A 3,120-nucleotide genomic window follows, 5' to 3' on the forward strand; every position below is an offset into this window, starting at 1 on the left:
ACAGTTTCACAGTTAATTGGTATGAGCGTTGATTGGTGAAAGTTTATTTTCAACCCAATGGACGTGGCATAATCGGTCAGAATATCCGTGATGACAGTCGCCTGTTATGTGTATGCAGGTAGTACCAGGATTGTATCATCAGCGTATTGAATCACTGGGTACTCTTTTTGATCCGGGGAGGGAAATGGCAGATGAATTAGGTTACGTGCAAAAGCATCATTAATGGCAGCTTGGAGGAGATCTGCCGCAAAAATGGATATAAGAGGGGAAAGAGGGTCTCCCTGTCTGACACCATACTTGCAATGAAATTGACGGCCAGGAGTTCCATTGAGGAGGACTGAAGATTTGCCTAAAGAAAATATGCACCGAATCCAACTTAGCCATTTTTCATTCAATCCCATCTTTTTCATAATTTCAATCATAACTTCATGTTCAATCATGTCAAAGGCTTTGGCAAGGTCTAGCTTGAGGAGCATGATTTCTCTTTTAGAATATTGGCATTGGTATATATACTTGTATGCCCATGCAAGACAATCTTGGATGGTCCTTCCCTTCAGAAAACCATATTGGTTTCTATGCACGATCTTCAAAACAATCCTTTGGAGTCCATTGGCCAAAATCTTTGTGACGACTTTCAGACAACAATTTAATAATGTGATCGGCCTATAGTCATTATTATTTTCAGGAGAAATTATTTTTGGAATGAGAGTGATGAAGCCTCCATTAATGCTTTCCAAATTAAGCTCTCTGTTGTGGAATTGATTGCACAAGTTATAAAAATCCTCTTTAATGATTGGCTAATATCTTTTTAAGAATATTACAGTAAAATCGTCCGGGCCAGGGGCTCTGTCTGCGGGCATTTCTCTAATAACTTTGTCAATCTCATCATGGGTAAAAGGAAGGGTTAGCTCATCAAGCCCTTCACATTTTTTAATTATTCTAGCAAGATCAAACTTCATGTTGCATGGTTGTGAAGATCCCATCCTTTCTTGGAAAGTTTGAAATATTATGGATTCCTTACTCGCATGATCTTCAACAGTTGTGCCGTCACCGATCACCAAAGAAGCTATATTATTTGTAGCGACCAGACCTCAAACGGTCAAGTCTCTGTGCATCAGTGTCATCCCTGGATCGGTAATGCTGACATACATAGTACTCAAGGAATTATAACATAGTTCAATCACACATTATTACATCGAGTCCTGATAAAAAGTATGATTACACAAAAATATAGTGGCTAAAGGCCATCTAAACTAAATAACTGCGGAAGCTTCGAAGGTAAATGAATCCATCAACTCCAGTAGCATAGTTGAGTGCAAAACAACAACCTATCGCATGTTATCCGTCGCCTAAATAGTCTACAACATGAGACGTTGCAGTCGTGTAGATCAGCACATTGAATATGCTGGCAGAGTTACACTGTAAAGCAATGAAATGCAAGAACTATATCTACATGCAATATTTGGCTGGTGGAGGCTGTAAGTTTATGATTTTGCATAAAGCTAGTTTTTCCCTACAACAAAGGAATAAATTTATTTAACTACTCCCAGGTTGCCCAATATTTGAGAAGGTAACCCCAACTCAAATCCCAATTAAAAATATCATCATTAACCCAATAAATTCATTAACTAAAGTGATGAGATCACATCAATAGATTCAAATATCAGATACTCAAGATGTCCATAACCGGGGACATGACTAACCATGATTAGTTAATACACTCTACAGAGGTTTTCACACTTTTCCCCACAAGACTCGACCGCATCCATGATCGCATGATCGAGACATAGTCTTTCTGAAGCATTAACTCTCTACTCCGGGTGGATCGATACACCTACTTTCCCCTACATTTGCTAGTCCACCTCTTCAAGAGCTCACGCAAATTACTCAACTATGCCAGAGCCCATAATGGCTTGTGGCTGCACACGGAAGTTTCTAGCATGAATAATCTTATGATCCCTTTGAGCCTGGGTGGCGAACCGTAGGAAAAATCACATGGGTACTCCGGGATTTCCTGAAACAGGCAACACTGGGTTTCCCAGGTGCCTCAACCAATCCATCCAAATGTATATTAAAGTTGCCACCTTAATGTTATCCATGATTACATAAGTCTCAAACTTCCATGTGTGAATCATGATCCAATTCCCGTCTACGAGAATGGCTAAGCAATAATAAGCATAACGTATATTCCTGTGGTGGTCAAAAGGTATTAGGTTACTACCTCAAGCACTACAACCAAACCACATGTTCCCAAATCCTACTCATGCAATTATTTATGGAGTAATACTAATGCATAGTAAAAACTGGGTATAAAAGAGTATGATCAAAGTGTCACTTGCCTTGCTGACGATCTGCAAACTCGAGAGATTCATAGTAACAAGTTTCGCACTCCGGGTAATCTAGCGTAGACAAACAGTAGCATACATAAGCAATCACTCAAACGAAACAACGGAAAAACCGGGAAAATATCCAAATCAAACACGAAACATGCAAACGGCTTAAACTAGCAAAAGTCAAACCTAACAGCATTATTATCATGTGGATTACATCTTAATAGTAAATACAAGTTATTAGCTATGATTTGCAAAAAGAATCAACTCAAACGGAGTAACGAAACTCAAAATACGAAGGAAACAAGATCGTTTACTAATCTGGACTAAACTCAAATTTTACAGTACCAAAATCATGTTCATGTTGGGTAACTCGAAAGAAAAGAACGATACGAAGATTTAGGCGTTGGTTTCATCTAGTTTGGATTAAGGAGTAAAAAGTTATGCTAGTTTAGAGATCAGGGGCTAAATCGCGATAAAACTATTCACAGATAAGTCCCTGGCCGAAAATAAACTAAAAAGAAAAATACTACGACGCGAACGTTTGCTAACAGAACTAATCCGACGAAAACCGTCCATTAAAACAAACGAACGAACGTTCTTTAAATAAGAAAACCTAAAAAACCGATCTAAATCTATCGAACCAAAATAAACCAAAAAAACAAACCAAGAAGAACTTGACGGTTCTTACCGGTCAACGCGGGAACGGCCGGCGGCGGGGTAAACGGCGTTGGCCGTGGCGGTTTCGGCTACGGCGGCGGTGGCGGGCCGGGGCGAGGCGGTGGCGGCT

This window comes from Triticum dicoccoides, chromosome 7B (assembly GCF_002162155.2).
Source record: "Triticum dicoccoides isolate Atlit2015 ecotype Zavitan chromosome 7B, WEW_v2.0, whole genome shotgun sequence".
In the NCBI taxonomy this organism is placed as follows: Eukaryota; Viridiplantae; Streptophyta; class Magnoliopsida; order Poales; family Poaceae; genus Triticum; species Triticum dicoccoides.